The sequence below is a fragment of the Sorex araneus genome, chromosome 6 (assembly GCF_027595985.1).
Source record: "Sorex araneus isolate mSorAra2 chromosome 6, mSorAra2.pri, whole genome shotgun sequence".
Lineage (NCBI taxonomy): Eukaryota > Metazoa > Chordata > Mammalia > Eulipotyphla > Soricidae > Sorex > Sorex araneus.
In genome coordinates this window covers 25,227,908-25,247,216 of record NC_073307.1, presented here as the reverse complement: position 1 = coordinate 25,247,216, position 19,309 = coordinate 25,227,908, and the positions used below count along the sequence as shown (strand labels likewise).

Sequence of the window (19,309 nt, the reverse complement as noted above, 5' to 3'; positions counted from 1 at the left end):
TCCAGCTTAATTATTTCCCAGCCTGCTGGGCCAGCCAACAAAGAAGCACATAGATCTTCTCTTTAATCCAGTCTTTGTTGTAAGGCTGGTATGTCTGAGTATCATCTCGGTAAACAAGGCAGCTGAGGTCTGCCAGATCATCAATAAAATCAAACAATTGACTGATATCCTATGTCATAGAGGGGCTGTTGGGGTTCATTCTCCTCAGATGTTCTTCGTACATTTTACAAACACCTTCCATGCATTCATTCAAAGATTCATAGTCAGCATAAGTTCTGCCTTCTGGCTTCTTGGTAAGCTGGACCAGTAAAATGGTGTAGACATGGTGCCAAACACTTTCGATGCAGCCCCTGCTGACACCTCCGCCGCACAGGAGCTGAGAAGCAACACCGCCAACAGCCAATCCCCGCGAGAGGAGCCACCTAGTTTGTGTAACTCTTTTATATATTTCATATAAATATATGTGGGCATACTCTCAGACCTGTCTACCCTCCTATAATTATGTTATTTTCAAAGTGTCTTAGTTCCTAACATTTAATCTAGATAGGCTTTAGAATTACTTGATAAATTCCTTTGACATTAACAATCCTGTTGGGATTTTAAGTGGTATTGTGTCCTATTTTAAATTAATTTGGAAAAAAAATTGCATCCTTAAATTTGGGGGTCTCTATTGAGGATAATATGTCTTTGTCTATTCAAACCTTTAAAATTCACCTCAATTCAGTGTAGTAAGTTATTTTAAATAGGTTCTACATCATTTGATTAACTTCATTCCCCAGCTTATCTATTTAATAGTGTTTACTAAGACTTTATGGGCATTGTTTGAAGCTCATGGGGAAAAGTTGTGTACAAAACAAAATCCCTAATGTTATGATGCCTAGAAAGAAATGAAGCCCTCAATAAAACTATCGTGACATGTTCTAACAAATGAGGATCTGTGTGCAGTAGGAAGCAGGAACTGTGTTTATTTAGGTGTCCAATGAAGGCATCTCTCATAAGGTGATGTGTGATACATGAGCAGAGCCCAAAGAGAATAAGCAAGTGAGTGAGTCTGAAAGCTGTCAGGCAGAGAGAATGAAGGTGGAAAGGCCCCGGGGTTAGTGTGTGCCAGTCCAGAGGAAGCACAGCAAGGAGGCTAGTATTTCTATAGAGAGTGACTGAAGGAAAGACTAGAAAGTCTGATACCAGAGAGGGGGCCAGAAAAGCAGTAATAGTGTCCTTAAGTGTAAAGTGTGGGCCATTGGAGTGCTGAATGCAGTACCTAGCATGGATGGCCCATATTTTAAGATTACTCTGATAGCTGCATGTAAAATTGATAGGGTATAAGTAGAATATTTGAGGGGCAGGAGGTGTAGCTCAGTATTTGAATGCATAGCTCCCATGTATGAGGCCCAGGGTTCAATTCCTGGTATCCCCCACCCCTCAAAAGGAGTAAAAAGGAGTAAAATGTGAAGTCTTTACAATTTGAAGATGAGTTGGGATACTGTTGAGATTGTCCATGTAAGAGGTGAGGGTAGCTTGGATCAAAGTATCAATAGTGGCAGAATGGCATAGAATCTAGATATAGTTATGTGTACGGTAGATTCTATAGGATGATGGTGGGTTGGATGAATGATGTAGTAGAGCTAACAAAGAAGACTCCTAGGTTTTTGACCCAAGAAACTGATAAAATGGAGAGTCGTTAACTGAACTGTGAGGCTTGAGAGAATACAGGGTTAAAGCATTTGCCTTTCATACGCTTACTACAGTTCTGTCTCCTGAACAACACCAGGAGTAACCCCATGCTCAGAACTGGGAGCATCCCCACGCACCACTGGGTGTGGCTCAACCTTCCCCCTGCCCCCCACAAAAAAAAATGAAAAAGGAATGCGCGTTCCCGGCCCACGGAGAGACAACAGTGGAAAGTGCTCCTAATTGGGTGGGTTCTATGAGCAGTCCCGATCTGAAAATAAAACTGGTGAGGATAATAAATAGGGGGCTCAAGACGATAAGTACCAATCAAGAGCGTCTTTATTAACAGCCATGCTGGTTTTATACCTTTCTTAGCAGGGGGTTGGTACATAAGTTGTCAATCATCAGGGAAGTGTCTTCTCAGACCAAATAAGGAAAGGTTCGAGGCGTACTTTGGTGGGCTTACAACATTCTCCAAGAATAGGTTGAGAAATAGTGGGGAGGAAAAGACAAGGGTTTATCTGGCAGGAGCATCTGTCAGGAGGAATGCACAAGGCTTTTAGTGTAAAGGAAGGCATTCTACTTTACGGGCTTTTTGGGGTCTCGTGGTTACCTGCCCTGGGCTACTTTTACTTCTTGAGTTTAGCTATTTTCTTTGTCACAAGGGCACCTGTGCCTCAGGTTATGCAAACTCTGGTAATGGAATTTTCCGGTTTGTCCAGGGTAAAGGTTTCGGGGTCCTCTTTTGTTCAGGGTCCTGAACAGTCCCCAACAAAGGAACACTGAGATAAGGAAGCCTGCAGATGAAACAGGTGTTGGTGCAGAGTTGTTTTGTTGAGGCAAGTTTTGTTTTAGTTTGAGATGCCCATTGATCATCCAGAAGTTGTCGTGAGCAGGCAATTGATTGCACATAAAAGTATTGTTGTCCAGGAGAGAGAACGAAAGGGAATGCCCTGCCACAGAGGCAGGGTGGGGTGGTGGGGGTTGGGGTGGGGGTGGTGGGAGGGATACTGGGAACATTGATTGAGGAGAATGGGCATTGGTGGAGGGATATAAATGAAATGCAAACATGAAAGTTCATAAGTTTGTAATTGCACCTCATAGTGATTCATTAATAAAAAATTTTTTAAAAAAGTATTGTTGTCAAGTATTGGCTAAATAAAATTCTGACAGAACTTGTCCATGAAAACTGGTTCTGTTGATTTTCAGAGGTGAATTCTTTGGCTTTTTTCTATCTTTTCTCTTTGTAGTACTCTAATAGATTTTCTACCTGTTATTTTTCTTTTAATTTTTTCATAAGGCACTATGATTTACAAAGTTACTCATAGTTGAATATTCAGGCATACAATGTTTCAGCACTGATTCCTTCATTAGTGTCACTTCCTTCTACTAGTGTCTCTGGCTTCTACCCACTCCCAAATCCCTATTATGCTTACTTGATGGACAGTTTGGTTGGTATAGTATGAATCTCATGTCAACTCTGTGGTTTGGATCTGTAGCTATACCTATTCTCTATACCACTGACACATCCTTACTTCCTGTCCACTTCTTCTTGCTACCTCCTTAATTCTTATCCTCTCTGTCCATCTTCTTATATTCTGGAGTCAAGAATTATTGAGTTATCCCCCTTTAAAACCATGCATGTCATCATCTAGTTATTCTATATACCACAAATAAGTGAGATTATCCTGTGTTTTCATCTGTTTTCTGGCTTACTTCACTCGTCATTATATCTAGTTCTATCCAAGTTGCAGCAAATTGCATGATTTCATCATCCGTTGATGCTGAATAGTATTCCATTGTGTATATATACCACATCTTCATCACTGGACACATAAATTGATTCTATATATTTACTATTGTACTCAGTGCTTGCAAGAATAATGGTGTGATTTTTTTAATGAATGTTTTTGTGTCCTGGGGGTAGCTACCCAGAAGTGTAATTGCTAGGTCATATGGCCCCTTAATTCACACTTTACTGAGAAATCTTCACACTTTTTTTTCTAGGTATTTAAACAGACAACATTCCCACCAGCAATGAATGAAAGTTCCGTTTGCACCATATATATATGTGTGTGTATATATATTATATATATATGCCATTCTCACTGGTGTGGGATGATACCTCATTGTCTTAATTTGGATTTCCCTAATAATAGATGACAAGCAATTTTCTCTGTGCTTATTGGTTATTCATTCATGTGTCTTCTTTAGAAAAGTGCCTATTTATTCCCTCTCCCCATTTTTTGATAGGGATTTTGTGTTTGTTGTTGATCTTTGTGAATACTTTATATATCCTCAATATCAACCATTTTTCTCATGTGAATTGAGGGTGAATATTTTCTTCCACTCAGTTACCTGTCTTTTAGTTTTGGTCCATGTTTCTTTGGCCATGCAGAAACTTTTTTATTCACTGTAATGCCATTTGTTTATTTTTTTATTCAGCCATCAATCAACCCAGGTTCGGTTCCTGGCACCTCATATGGTCCCCCAAGCTCCACTAGGAGTGATATCATTAGCATCATCTCATTGAAGACCCCTTTCAGGTCCAAATCTGGGAGCATTCTACCTATACGTACTGTATAGACCTACATGTACTGCCTCAATTTACTACATAGATGCCAGGATAGTTGCAGGGTCTTTGATTCACTTTGATTTGAATTTTGTGTAAGGTGTGAAATATGGATCCATCTTTAATTTTTCACTTGTCATTATCCAGGTTTCTCAGCGCTATTTGTTGAAGAGGCTACCTTTATTCCATTTCATGTTCTCAACTCCTTTGTGGAAAATTACCTGACCATAGATATGGAGATTTATCCCTTGTCTACATTTGTCCTTGATCTACCCATTAATTTTTATTTTTTTCAATTTTGATTTTGGGGCCACGCCTGGCAGTGCTCAGAGCTTAGCTCCTAGCTCTGTGCTCAGGGATCACTACTGGTGGTACTTGGGGGACCATATGGGTTGCCAGGGATCAAACCTGGGTTGATTGCTTGCAAGGTGATCTCTCCAGCCCCTACTCATTCACTTTTATGTGTATTTTCCTAGGACATAACCCCAGATTTGTGCTAATGATTTAGTAATATTGTACATTTTAACTTATGTTTTCTTTTAAATAAAAAATGTAAGAAATCTGAGTATAAAGTTATTTTCAAAGATTCAACTATTATTTACAGATTGTGTGTATAGTCTTTCTAATTGAGCATTTTTGCCTTTATTTTCTTATTATTTGACTTAGATGTATTATTTCTTTCCTAGCTCACTGAGTTGCACAATTGCTTTATGTTTTAAGCAAACAGGAGCTCCAGCTTATGACATACTATAACAAGCATAGCTCCACGCTATTTTGCTTTTGCATTATCTCACCAAATCCTCATAAAATCCCATGAGGCTCAACAAGAAACCCTTATTGCCTAGTGGTTGAAGAGAAAAATAGAGACAATATCTTTCCCAGCTAATTTTGTCACCTTACACTAGTGTCTTCTCTTTGTTTTAGTTCCCTTATCTGTAATATGGAAGAGCAACAGAAAAATATTACATGGGAGGCTGGGGATGGGGTCGTGAATGAGGATAGAGAAAGCCCCTAGAAGAGTATCTGGCATTCAGTTTAGTAGTAGCCATGTCCCTAAGTAGCTGATACCGTTATCTGAAGATATGGACTTGAAGTTGTAAGAAATAGTACTTTTCTATGATGTCTGGAGGAATCAGTCGGGATGGGAGATGCTTGCTGAAAGTAGATAATAGAACAAACATGATGACCACTCAGTGTCTGTGTTGCAAGCCATAATACCCAAAAATAGAGAGAGAGTATGGGGAATATTGTCTGCTACGGAGGCAGGGGAAGGTGGGAAAGAGGGAGTATACCCGGGATATCGGTGGTGGGGAATGTGCACTGGTGGAGGGATGGGTGTTTGATCATTGTGTGATTGTAACCCAAATATGAAAGTTTGTAACTATCTCACAGTGATTCAATAAAATTTTAAAAATAAATAAATAATTTTTTAAAAAAAGAAATAGTACTTTTCTGGGCCTCGCACAGCTATTACTAGACACGGAGTCACCTTCTTTCAAACCAGGCCTGGCAGTATCACAAAGTTTTTCTTGCTGTCATGGTGCTTGCTTTGATGAGGTTTCTATTGTTTTTTTTTTCTGTTGGTAACCTTTTCATTTATTCCTATCCTCATGACCTTCATCTTTGAAATTTAAAATATGTCACCCATATTTGTCTAGTTGTACTTCTTTAGTCCATTGGATCAGAAGATCATATTTCTCCAGTAACTATTAGTTCTCCCAAATCTAGTCTTATGTTTTTCTCCTGCTACAGTTTCTGTTGTACATGTTATCTCCTAAACCTCTTTTATATATCTTAGGTGGTTTTTTTTTAACCCTTAAATTCCTTTTATTTATTTATTTGTTGTTGTTTTTGAGCTACACCTGGGAGTGCTCAGGAGTCACTCCCGGCTTTGCATTCAGGGATCACTCCTGGTAGGGCTCAGGGCACCATATTGGCTGCTGAGGATCAAATCCTGGTCAGCCACATCAAGGCAAGTGCCCTACTCATTGTACTATCTCTTAAATTTCATGCCACACTCTTTATTTCTGGTTCCTAGGGAACTTTTGAGTTAGTTCTTTGGTTTTACTTTTTTTGTTTAGGTTATTTTGGGGTGAGGGGGGGGGGGAAACCCAAGCAGTGCTCAGGGAGCCTGGTGGTAGCCAACCAGGTCAGAAGTTCAATGTGGTTGCCTAAGGATGTGATGCTGCTTGGGCCCTGAGGTGCCAGGGACCACCAGGGTTATCTGGCAGTGTCTGGGCACCACCAGGGCTACCCCCTTGCTTGCTGTAGGGATTGAACCTGTGTTGGGTTTGCATGCAAAACCTGTGTCACTAAACCCTGTACTATCTCCCCAGCCCTAGGTTAGGTCTTCTAATTTTCAATTTAATGATCTATAGATGTCAAGGGCCTTTATTGAAATTTTTCTCCCACTGATAAATATTTAATTTTACAATTTCAGTATACACTTCCAAAAGAAGCCGACCCTATGCCAGACGTTTAAATGAGTTTGGGGGTTCCAGTCTACATCTCTCAGTTGCACATCTTCCCAGTCTCTTAATTTTTATTGTTTTTAATTAAAAAATTTTAAATTAATAGTACAAGATTTAGCAAAACCTGTGATTATGCAGAAAATTACCACATAATCCACATAATCTGGTATCCCCCATTATTAGCATCTTACTTTAATATACTTTTGTATAATAATGAATCAGTATGAATATCTTACTACTAACTAAAGTCCATGCCCCATTCAGATTTTCTTAGTTTTAATTTCATGTCCTTTTTTCTGTTTCCATATTCCGTGTAACATACCATGTGGCATTTTGCCACTATGTCTTTTAAGGTTCCTATTGACTGTTTCTCAGACTTTATTTATTTTTCCATGACAGTTTTAAGGAATATAGGTATTTTGTGCATGTTCCTCTGTTTAAATTTGCTTGATATTTCTCTCACACTTAAACTGGTGATATGTGTCTTAGAAGAAAATCATAATCAAAAGTACCTATTGGTGTTCCCTTGATCAGCAGGCTGACATAGAGGTTGTTAGACTTTTTCTTCATTGTGCTGTTATTCTATATTCACCTTTCACACTGAAATCTTTGAAAAGAAGCCACGTACACAGCCCACATATAAGTAATTGGGGACTTAGGTTTCATGAGAGCTGAGTATATACATAAATTATTTGTGATTATTCTACATGGAAGATCTGTCTCCAATTTTAAAATATTAAGTTATTTCTTTATATCAGTATGGACACTTTGATATTTATTTCATCATCTTCATCATCATCATCATCATAATCATCATCCCGTTGACCGCTGAATTTCTCGAGGGGTCTCAGTAATGTCTCCATTCATCCTAGCCCTGAGATTTTAGAAGCCTCTCTTTACTCATCCTTCCCAATGATGCCACATTGGAGGCTCTTTCAGGGTCAGGGGAATGAGACCCAGCATTGCTACTGGTTTTGGCATATGAATACACCATGGGGAGTTTGTGAGGCTCTCCCATGTGGGCAGAAACTCTCGAGCTACCGAGAGTTTCCTACCCACATTTATTTCATATTTAAAGTTATAATTCAAAAACAGATTAATTTATTTTGTTGTTCAAATTGTTACAGCTTTGGAGATGTGAGAGATGTTTCAATTGTCTTTAGTTCCCTTTTAATCCCACATTAGTGCTTTTTCCTTTAATTTTGTCAAGTATTATATAGTACAATGTTACTGTCTGGCAATATAGGATGTTGTAAACTCATCTTGTCTATTTCCTGAACCAGTCCTAGAATCAACCACTTCTCCAAAAAAATATTGATACCTTTTTTGGACAATAGCATCAGAAAGCAAGATCTAAACTAGCTGTGCTCATTCTATTTTTTTTCCAGTTGTACAGTTGTATTTTTCAGTGATATTTAAATATTATTTCTTTCTCTTAACAGCCTACTCTGACTTTATCAATGCAATGTTAGAAATGTTAGAACAAGAATTATGAAGTTTATATACAGAAAATGGAAGCAATACACTTTTTACTAAGTGCTTTTTCACTCAGATGTGCCATTTTAAATGATGAGTATTTTTATACAGCCAGAAATTTTTTGCTTCTCTGATGCATGTGGATAACTCTTAAGAAAGATAATCAAGATTGGTTGCTGAGATGGGTCCCAAGAGGGATGGTGAAAGCCAATGTAATTTCTTTCAATCCTTAGCAAATCTCCAAGATAAATTCAGTCATAGACTTCTTCATTCAGAACCCACTGGGTGTTATTTTTTCCAGGATAGTGATGGTGTTGTAAACAGAGGTGAGAGTCACTTGAGTGGAACTTCACTTAACTCAGGTGCATGGCACCCATCTTCCCCCCAAAGCTGGACTTCCCCAGAAGTTTGTAGAGCCTTTGTTTTGGTTTTCATTGACCTCATAGAGTGCTCCTGTATCCAGAGGAAAACCCTGCCCTCTCTATGCCTTTCTTCAAGGAGGCAGTTGTCAGACAGCTACCTGACTCACTTCCCTCTATCCTAAGTAGCTACTATAGTTTCTTTAGTTAGAAGACTCCCCAAAAGTTGACCTTTGTCTCTGCTCACCTTTGTTCTTATAACCTGACTTCTTGTATTTCTATTTCACTGGCTGACAGCAGTATGACAGAGATCTATTCACACTGTTCTGTCAAGAAATGGGACTGACTTGGGTCCTCTGCCTCATGATCTCTCAGAAGAGGTCATCAAAGGGTATGTGTTATCATCCTAACATTCAGTTTGGGAAGAATCTGCTTCTAAGCAGCCATAGTTTGAGCAGTATTCAGTCCTTGTGGATTGTTAGTCTGAGAATCTTGTCTCCTCACTAATTGGAGGCTAATATCAGCTGACATGGGTCTTTCCAATGGGGCAGTGGACTTTATCAAAGCGTGCAAGTTGGAAAGTCAGTAAAAGTCCAGACATAAGTCTTTTGTAACTTAATTACTGGTTCCTGCTCACACTTAGTGGGAAAATATTACCCAAGAACACACATACCAGGATACAGGGACCATCAGGAGGCCCACCAAATTAAGGTAAGACCTTATTCCAGTCTCCAACTGGAATATAATTTTTCATATGGCACTTACTGGGTTCTATGTGTAGAATGTTGGAAAAAGAATGAACATAAAACAAATAAGACATAATTTAGTCTTGCATATTATAAAATTACTTTTTTTTCTTTTTGGGTCACACTCGGTGATGCACAGGGGTTACTCCTGGCTCATGCACTCAGGAATTACTCCTGGCAGTGCTCGGGACCATATGGGATGCTGGGAATCAAACTCAGGTCGGCCGTGTGCAAGGCAAATGCAATTTCCAACTTAAATATTTCTGGACTTAATTACTAAAATACAGAAATCCTAAACCTAAACTTTATATTTCTTCATTCTCATCAGTGGAAAACTAATTATCAAATGTTTCCTTGTCAATAGGGCCGTATTTTTGGGGGATAAACTCCAACAAGAATTGTGAGTTCTGTGTTAAAACTCTAACGCAGTTTTGGGTTGAAATATGGAATGTAATCAAGGTAAAGAGAAAATGAAGTGAAATTTATCAGTTATGCAGGTGGGGGTGGGGGCTGGGGGTGGTGGAATATGGGCACTGGTGAAAGGACAGGTGTTTGAGCATTGCATGACTGAGACATAAGCCTGAGAACTTTGTAACTTTCCACATGGTGATTCAATAAAATAAATTAATTAAGAAATATTTTCAATGGAAGCTTCAGAAATCATCATATTTTTAAAACTCATACCAGTTCCATGGGACTGATGCTACTACCTGAAATTTTTGGATGAAGAAATTGAGGTATGGAAGAAGCTAGTATCTTTCCAATATCTGCCCACCCTAATACCCTAGCAGTTGCCTCAAAGCCCCAGGAATGCCTGACTCATGCAGCTTCAGTCTCCAGCTCTAAGGAGACAGGCCTCTGTGTATCACCACTTCAGAGGTAGCTTAGAATTCACTTCTTATGCATCTTTTCTGATCTATGAACTTTATTTGCTTGTCCCCAAACATAAATTATTAATCTCTCTCTATTTCCACCTCTCTATCCTGCTCCCTGGGTACAATTCATCCTAATGATTCTCTCCTGGATTCTTGATTTCATTTTACCTCCCAGCTTGACCATTGTGGTAAACAGTTCAAGTTTACTCAAGTAAACTCAAATGCTAATCACCATTATTTTCGAAGATAATCTCAGTTTGATTAAGCAGGTAAGAATGTATTTAACAGCAATGATAATCAATCAATGGATGTAGAAAGTTTTATGCTGAGCAAAGTTAGTCAGGAGAGGGACATACACAGAATGATCTGACTCACATGTGGGATATAAAGAATATGGGAATAATAAATTCCCAAAGACAATAGAAACTGAAAATGGTCTTTAGTAGAAAGCTTAACATGGCATGGGATTAGAATAGTGGAGATACTGGACAACAGAGTGGAGAGAAGTGGACACTCTGCTGGACGAGGCAGTGCTGGAATGTTTTATGCATGAAACCCTACCATTAACAACATTGTGCCATAGAGCCTAAAATAAATTTTTTTTAAAAAAGAATTTTAAAGTCACAACCAAAACTTAAAAAGAAATCAGAGGAGGGTTTCTTGGCATCCCTAGCAAGATTCAGAGCACAAGGAAAGAGACCGTAGGATGTGGTCCCATGCACACCTCGTAGCTTTGTTTAACTGCTCCTCTTGGTAGACAGAAGGTTCCCTATCGTGTACTCCTATCATTTCCCAAATACCTGGGACAGCAGAGTCTCCCCCACAAAACCACATGCTTTAGTATCTGCCTGACAAATGAAAAAATTAATGTATTTTCCAAGTTGATTTCAGACAAAGATAAGCGAAGAAAAGAAAGAAACAGTCACTCTGTTCCTTATGATGCTTCATAAGAGGCAAGATCCTGGGGAGGATGCTTGAAAGTTCTCAGTAACAGCAGGGGATCTCCCGGGGCCAGTGATCATTGCTTCAGTCATCCCTATGGGGTTTCAGTTTGGCTTTCAAAGAGACAGAGTTCACTGAATAAGGCATCATCTTAATTTGAAATGGGAATAGGATTTATGAGTTTTTTGTTTTTTTTTTTTTGCTTTTTGGGTCACACCCAGCGATGATCAGGGGTTACTCCTGGCTTTGCACTCAAGAGTTACTCCTGGCGGTGCTTGGGGGACCATATGGGATGCCGGGGATCGAACCCGGGTTGGCCGCATGCAAGGCAAACGCCCTACCCGCTGTGCTATCGCTCCGGCCCCTGAGTTTTTTTTTAAAAAAAAAAAAAAACTCAAGAGCCCTCTAAACAAGGTATCATTTTATACAACTCATCTTGTCCCCATTGTCCTTCTAAAGAAGAATAGAGGGTCAAGGCTAAGATAAGAGTATAGGTGGGGGTCCCTTCAGACAATTGACCCCAAATGGATTACTTCCCTTTCTAAACTTCTGTCCCTTTGGAAACCTGCTCCTCTTCCTGCTTCTCTGAAGTCAAAAGCTCTTAACTTCCTCCCATATCACACACTACTTCTCAGTGTCCTTTACTGACTCCTTCTCCCTTTTCCAGTTTGTATACTGCATTGCCCCAGTATTCAGTTATCTGTTATGACTTTGATGTCCTTATTCAGTTCACCCTTCACCAACTTCTCTTTGATGCTTCTGAAATAAAATCTCAGGGCCAGGGAGACAGCTCAATAGTAGAATGCATGCTCCACAAGTATGAGGCTCTGGATTCAATCACAGCGACACACATACATACACATACACATACATGCACACACGTGTGCATGGCTTGCACTTATATATCTATAGACCCAGTACTGAGACTTGCACTGTTTCTTATCTTACCATCACAACACATTAAACTTTTATTAGAGCTTGTTTCCTGGATAAATAAACATATCACCACTTCTCACACTCATGCAACAAATTAACAGTGAGATCAGGAAGAATTTTTATATCCTTCACACTACATTTAGATTCAACTTCTAAGGAGAAATTGCTCCCTAGCTCTATTGGCTGGGCTGTGAGGTTTGTGTTTCATACCAGGAGGAATAATGGTTGGAAGTTTACCTCTTCTGTTGCTAAGATAATGTGGAGATGAGAAGGAAGGTCAGGTGAGGCAGGAGCAGACACATGTTGATAATATTCCCTCTCCAAATTTCTGTCCCAGCAGGGGAAGGTACATTATAGTTCTTAAGGACTATGTTGAGCAGTTTTGCCCTGTTTCCTTTGGATTCAGACAAGTCATTACACATCCAGACCTTCTGCAAAGCTTGGCAATGAGGAACAGATCAGAGTCAAGCCAAGGTTTGGCATGATCTGTCAGAGACAGGGCTAGATGGCGACTCTAAAGTTATCCCCAGCTCTTATGTTGGTGAAGATGGGATATAAATACATAAAACCCTACATGCTCCCCTAAGGTCCATGAACTATAACTAGGAAGAGAATTAGTCAGCATCCATGGGCCAAAGAGGCTTTTGGGCAGTAGCTGACCTATAGAGGGCAGGAGAGCTGGCAGGAGGAGGTCGAGTCAGGAAGGCAAACCAGAGCCTACATGAACCTTCCATGGTCTCTGAGGTCACTGATGAACACAGAGGGGTCAGGGGGGCCAGGACCAAGTAACTAAGGGCTCTGGCTATGGTGTCCATAGGAAGACACCCATAAGGTCCAAAGACTCCTCCCAAGGCACTGCTGGGACTGCCCTGTGAAATTCACCAATGAAATGAGTGAACTTTCTTAAAATTAGCTGTCAGGTGATGAATAGCAGACAAGATTAACTAGCTCCCACCTCCTTCTGGCTGCACTTCACAATGAGTGAGAAAACGCTGTGATTTCTTTGTCCTTTTAAGTTAAACTTTATTACATCACACATTTCCTTAATTCACTCTCAATTGTTTGATGTCTGACTGGTATCTTAGACTAATCCTAGCCCCAAATGAGGTTTAGACCCCTCCACTCCCAAATAAGCATGACCAGTTCCCAATATTCCATTCCCTGTCTATGTCTGGGTTCCCTATAGACTCAAGGTTATTATTCCATCACCCCTCATATCCAATCCATAAGTAAGTCCTGCAGGCCTACTCCTTTCTGGTTCACCCTAAATCTACCCACTTCTTTCCTTCTCTATAAGTCACTGGTATCCTCCTTACAAAGATTACAACTTTTCTCCTGTTCTCACTTTTCAGGCTGTTTTCTACCCATAGAGAACATTGTGTGAGACAGAAAAAGCTGCCCTTGCTCTGGGGAATGAGTTCGTGCTGGACACTGGACTCAGTGAGTGGTCAACACTCAGTTTCTTCCCTGACTGATCTGCTCTGCCTGACCTTGTTGGGGAGGACCCAATCATCTTCCAGCACCCAGAGTGATCTTTCAAAACCATAAACCAGATACCACTTTGCTTCTTGAAGATCCTCAATGTCTTTCTATAATTTTATTAAAGCACGTTGATTTGCAGAGTTACTCACAGTTAAGCTTTAGACATACAATAAAGCAGCGCTGACCCCACCACCAGTGTCAACTTCCCTTCACCAATGTTCTCAGATTCCCTCCCATCTTTCCCTACCCCACACACTGTCATCTTTTTTTTTTTTTTTTTTGCTTTTTGGGTCACACCTGGTGATGCACACACCTGGTGATTACTCCTGGCTCTGCACTCAGGAATCACTCCTGGTGGTACTCAGGGGACCATATGGGATGCTGGGAATCGAACCCAGGTCGCCCACGGGCAAGGCAAACGCCCTACTGGCTGTGCTATTGCTCTAGCCCCAATACATTGTCATCTTGATAGGCACTTTTCTAAGTTCAGTTGTTAAAGTTTGATTCTCTTGATTTTGGTATGTCGGTTCTGTGGTTTGGGTACTTGGCTCTGCCTTTTCTAGACTCTAAGAATAAGGCTTTGCCTTGCCACATGGCCTCTGGTATTCTGCATGCTGGATTGCCAACTTCTCTCAATAGCTGAATCACCCTTCTTCACAACCTCTGTCTTCATCTCTTTCTTGATGCCTGCCCATTGTTTTTTCTTTTGCTGTCTTTTCTAGAACTGAAAAATGCAGGTTGCCTCCTTCTTGTCATCCAGGTTTGGATTCAAATGTACCACCTGGGTAAAGATGCTCCTGAGTGATATAGCCTGTATTGTCCTCTTCTCACAGCCTTCATTATGGAGCCTGCCTAGTCCCCTTGATAGTTCTGATCAATCCCTACATCATCTTTTTCTTCATTTATTCATGTATGTCTCCTCTCACATGCACATAGAATAAATGCTTCAAAAGCAAGGTTGATTTCTGTCCCAGCAGAGTTCAGAATGGTGAATGGTGACACATCTTTGTTGAATCAGCACTTGAATTGATAAATCGATGTGGAAAATTGCATATGGTGCCATTGTAAGCATGTCACAAAAGAAAAGCTGAATGGCTGACCCACAAATCCAAGACTTCAAGTATTTCTTTGAGGTACAGTGATGAAACCTGAGAGACATACAGACAGGAATAGAGATGCAGAAAACCAATAATTACTATTGGACAGTGAGCCATGCATTTGTGTTATAAAATCTTCATTAATAATGAACATGGAAGGTTGATACTAGTGCCACAGTAGATACTAACAAAATTTATGTAAAGTTTTATGTATATTTAAAAATTCAAAAATAGTTGTTACGATATCCTCTGCTTAGAATATAAACTATTGACTAAACTCATTGCTCAATGAAAATAGATTATTTAGAATTCTGTATGAGGTATATGAAAATCTCTTACCTAAAAAAGGACTTATTTTAATAACTGATTCACATAGTATATTCTATTTTGCTGTTTTAATGAAGGTGATTATGAAACATGTCCTCCTTTCATTTTTATGTCTAAATTTTAACTAATTACAGCACCATAAGAGATGTCCTTTAGTTGTATGATTTTGATGGGGTGGAATCTGCCTTGCATAATACACTATAATACTTGAATTTCATACTACAAAATAGCTTTAAACACTTGCATGTTTTTACCAGGCCATGCAAAACAAGCTCCTTTGATGGCCAACTTACTTTCTGATGCTGAAACTTTTTAATTCTCCGTTAGTCTACTTCCTGGCTGTGGTTTAGAAAATCTGATCACAGAGAATGATATAGCACATTACTAAACAATAATTCAAATCAAATAATCTTCAAATCTATTCATCATCAAGTTTTTGACACATTATTCATTGTTACTAAATCCAGGAATGCCCACTTTCAAGCTGTTGACTCTAATACAACGCTAGGAATAGGAAATGAATGTTACTGATGATGACGGTCCTGTTGCAGCCACTTCATGGAACCTCTACAACTGGGGCAGCAATCAGGTGTCACCATCTCCTGTTACATCATTTGCTCCTGCTCTTCAGTCCTCCTGAGACTGCTTGTGGTCTGAGGCTTTGACGGGAGGCTGTGACTACTCACAGTTTCTTCCATTCAACTTAGGAAAGGCAGTGGTTGCGTGCAATTTAGGAAAAGCCGACTAGGCTTTATGGACATATTTTGAGGTTAAGTGATATTTAGTGATTAGTCTGGTTTTTAAATTTAAGCTCTGTGGAATAGTAGCAAAAACAATTTTTACTTGAAACTTACCCCTCTATTTTTCCCCTCTTTGTGACCCTGGTCTTCCTTCCTTCTTATATCTATAGAGCTTCAACTATGCATGAAGCCCAGTGTGAGGCACTATACACAAATATATTGATAAAACTGATTCACATAGTATGCTCTGTGCCTAGAACATAGCAGATTGCTCCATTGTTGGTGGGGGGGGGGTGTGTGGAATAGAATTACATATATCATTTCTACCTTCGATCCTGATATCATTAAATCTTTTACTTGGATTCGCTTAGATGCAAACCTTTTTGTGTCATAGAATCCTAAATAAATGATTTTTTGGTTGCTTTAATAGATTTTAGTATGAAAAAACTATATAATTATTAATAAAATACTGATCATTCACGAGATAGAATATATTAGGCACAATGTGGTTGCCAATACATTGACTGGAATGAAAGTCAAATCTAAATTTTATCTTCAATATGCTTAAGGGAGTTGCTGTCTCCATAAAAGCTTTGCTTTCCTTCTTTGAGAAATTAGAAGATGTATTAGGATTTTTTCCATAAAAAATATAGAATTGAGCTGAAATTCATTTTGGCATAAAAATAATTTTTCAACTTAACGAGTTTCATCCCAGCATCCAATAGCATCACTGGGATGCTGCCTTCCTCTCACTTTTGCTTATCTGTGTTGACCTTTTCTCCCCTTCTATAGATTGTCTTCCTCGATGGGCCCAAGGAAACAGCCACTGGTGACTTTGGCACATACCAATCGTATTAACTTTAAGAAAAAAGGATGTCTGTTTCCCAAAACAAGATGAGGAAAGAACTTGGGTTTATTCCAACTTAGTTGCCTGCTTTTTCGTTGCACATATTTCTGTTGCTAGGAGAGAAGGAAATCTCTTTGGCGAAATATGTCTCATCTATCCATCAGTGAAATTGGGTTGGAGCATCATCCTCTTGCTTCCTACCCTGCATCAGTTTTCAGATGCATTCTGGATCTGGAAAGACTCGGGAGTACCTAGGTGTGATCTCCCCTTCCAGGTGATCTGTTTCTCCCAGCCTCTGAGAGATGTGAAGATTCTGAACCAGAGGGATTTTTAATTTTTTAAAGAAGAAGGTACTATACTCTTACTTTGCTCACCTCTCTGCCCTGTCCTAAATTTGGTTACTTACAAGAAGAGCTTTTAGTTCCCTGAAAGGGAGAATGGTTGCCTCCCTGGCACTTCCCTTTGACCACTCGAGGTTGCAGGGATTGTAGGACTGCCCTGGGTCCCAACTTCTGGGAACGGGGCTGTTGCCAGGGAAACATGACATTCTCTACAAATAACATAGATGAATTGGCCTTGATTTGCTGGCGGCCAGTGGTGAAGATGTGGGAAACAGACATTTTGGGTATCAGCAATACCTCAACCTTGCCTCTGCCTTAGAGCCTCAAGGACAGTGCTCTTGCAGCTTTTTCCTAGTCATAACAATATATCGTGTCCCCTTATCACCTGCTCTTCAGTGCATAGAGGTACATTTTCTCAGCTTCTATTTAATCATTACTTTTCCTAATATATTTTATCATATGAGTCCATGTCTCATATGGGTGATTTTGTTTTGGCCATTCTGTGCGTAAGAGTCTCTGAGCATTTGTTGCCCTAGACCAACAAATAATCTCCTCATTTCCAGGGTGTTATGAGAAACCTACAGTTGTCCAAAATCAAATACCTGGACTGTGACAACATCCAAGCTAAAAGTCGCATCTACCTTCTCCCCCCTGTCCAGTGATCTCTCTGTACCACCATACTTTTTTTTTTGTGGAAGAGAGTGGCAAGTTAAATATTAAATATGATGAGTTTACCTTTAGCCACAGGGCATTCCAGTTTGGAGGCAAGGAACAGGTTAGTTTTTCTGGTCCCAGTTTGGAGATCTCCTACTTAGTTGATGTGATTTGTATTCCTAGATCATCGGCATTTTCGAAACACATATCACATATCAAATATCCTACAGACTATGAGGATGCACAAAGTCTGTGCTATCCTTTTGTCAGAAATGCAGTTCAGTTATTTCGATGCACACACAAAAACAAGGCATGAACTGTACCTGGAAGAGCTCATAGCCAGTAAGTGCTTTTACCATCGCAATTCTCTCACTTCTATGAGTGAAATAGAACAAAAGAAATTTTCAGGCCCTTTAGAAGTCTTTTAAACAGGTTTTAAGGCCTTTCAGAGATTCTTTTAAAATTTAGGCCTACGAGTCCATAGTATAGTAATAAGTAGAGCAGTTGTATACTGAAGATGCTTAAGGATCTTCACATGCAGAGGGTGTGTGTCTCAGCTATGGCACTAGGGCACTGGCAGTCCTGGTGCCCTATTGATTCCTCATCCATTTTGTGCTACCTTATCCATTTTGCGCCAGGCTTTGCTCTCAGAAGGAAGTATAACAACCTTAAAGGGACAGCTTCTTTCCACTGTGATCTGAGGCTCTCCTGTTTCCTAATCTGAAAGAAGAGTGAAGTTTGAAGGGAGATTTTAGATGCTAAAGGGCATGCCACTGGGAAACCAAGGCACCAAAGACACATGCATCTTGCAGCTTTGTAGGGGCTGGTCTCATAAGAACACTTGTCTTTACATCTTAAATGTGGTTAGCATAACAGACACGTGTCACACTCTGACTTCACAAAAATGCTTTTGGTTAACCGCCAAGAAGGACGCCCACTTCCTTCTCAGAGCCTTTCTTGAGAAATCTGTTCGACTCTGCACTGAAATATGCTGACTAGACTAGACAGAAAGAATCAAGTGAAGCTATCTGAAGTAGCTGACTGGCTCTGAGTCACCTATGGCCTCCTATTGGTTGGTGACAAGCCATTTCACTTTTTTCTTATGCTAATAAGCCAGACAATAATAGACTTTCTAAGGATTAAATGGTATACTATAAATGTCAAACTGTTGCTTACAGTTTCTACTCTAATGCAAAGGTTTCAAAAGTCAGTAAATCCATTAAGCCATCTTTTGCTGTCTGATGTATAATAATGATGTATAACTACATGTAAATTATGGGACTTTTTTGGCAACATGCATTTAGATGCTCAAATGAAAGGTATTATTTAATATGTACTTTTTGAGAAAAAATATAATGATTATATGTTGTCCTTAGGCTAAAATGGGAAAATTTATTATATCTCTGATCCTGCACTGGTACATGGCTACTTTTCCTATAGTGGAGGTGGTGGTGGGGTGGGAGCAGGGGTGGGTGTGGGAAGTGGTATTAGCGACAGGCTATACCAAAGTTTCTATAGGCTTGCTCATTGCTCTTTCCTTTCTCTTCCTTCCTTCCTTCCTTCCTTCCTTCCTTCCTTCCTTCCTTCCTTCCTTCCTTCCTTCCTTCCTTCCTTCCTTCCTTCCTTCCTTCCTTCCCTCTCTCTCTCTCTTTCTTTCTTCCTTTCTTTCTTTCTTTCTTTCTTTCTTTCTTTCTTTCTTTCTTTCTTTCTTTCTTTCTTTCTTTCTTTCTTTCTTTCTTTCTTTCTTTCTTTCTTTCTTCCTTTCCCCCTCCT

At 39.7% G+C, this 19,309-nt stretch overlaps 1 pseudogene; it reads right to left on the bottom strand.

Moving 5' to 3' along the window:
• Nucleotides 1-10: 10 nt before the first annotated feature.
• On the bottom strand, nt 11-17,895 carry LOC101543576 (enhancer of rudimentary homolog; annotated as a pseudogene).
• Nucleotides 17,896-19,309: the final 1,414 nt, after the last annotated feature.